This window comes from Octodon degus, unplaced genomic scaffold (assembly GCF_000260255.1).
Source record: "Octodon degus isolate 3935 unplaced genomic scaffold, OctDeg1.0 scaffold00007, whole genome shotgun sequence".
Lineage (NCBI taxonomy): Eukaryota > Metazoa > Chordata > Mammalia > Rodentia > Octodontidae > Octodon > Octodon degus.
The window spans coordinates 18,022,257-18,023,358 of record NW_004524583.1 but is presented as its reverse complement, the minus strand read 5'-3'; positions in this window follow the sequence as shown (position 1 = coordinate 18,023,358).

The following is a 1,102-nucleotide window of genomic DNA, read 5'->3' as shown; positions in this document are numbered from 1 at the left end:
GATTGGACAGTGTGAGGATATAAAAGAAACGCTCCGCGACGCGGAGGGTCAGAGACAGGAAGAGGGACGGAGAGAGGAACTGTGCTCTCTCGGGGCGCATCCCTTAGGAGACTGATTAAAGCCTTTCCGCCGCACAAATCGTGTTGAGTGCTTTCCTGCTGGACGGGAGGGCGCCCGACAGGTGTTGTCCCTCTCTTTGCTCTTTGCCACTGCCATGAACAGCTGCTTTGTGCCATATGCCACTGTGCCTTGGAGCTCCACTAACTGTAAGCTAAATAAACTTTTCCTTCCTTTATTTTAGGTGCTGGGTATTTTGTCCCAGCAATGAGAGACGAGTAACTGAGATAGAATTTGTACCAGGAGTGGGGCCATTTCCGTGACTAAATCTGACCATGTGGATTATGAGCTTTTGGGAATGGTTATGAGAAGAGATAGGAAAGGTTCAGAGATGTCAACTGAAAGAGAAGTGCTGGAACAGCTCTGACTGTTCTCTATGGGAGATTCTTGTCAGAACTCAGAAGACCAGAATACTGACAAAAATCCTGCCTATAAGGCTGGGGAGGTTGCCGGGATGAAGGACTGCATTGCTTGTTGGACTCCAGATGATATATTCTGGCTTGGCAGAAAGTTTGTCTGCATTTTGTTCATGTCCAGAGACTGCCTGAGTCTAAGATTAAGCATGACAGACTGATTAATCTTGCAAAAGGAATTTCAAGGAAGTTGAAGTTGAAGCAGTGGCATAGCTATTGTTGGGGGCTTTTAGTCAGGTTTATGTGGAGAATCAAAAGCAAAGAGCCCAGCAGGATGATTTAAAATGTTGTGAGTTAGGGGCTGGGGAGATGGCTCAGTGGAATAAGCGCTTCCCTGGCAAGCGCAAGGGCCTGAGTTCAATCCCCGGTTCCACAAAAAAAATCCCCCCAAAAAACAAAAAAGCCCCAAACAAACCACAAATAAAATGTTGTGAGCGTAGCCAGTAAGGAAGCTCCAATAAAGTTGTGAACTGCAAAGATAGAGCTGAGAGATCTCCATTGCCAGGAAGGAGCAAGAAAAATTTTAAAAAATGACCTGAGGGCATCACAGGAGGCAGCTGGTCTCCACCGTT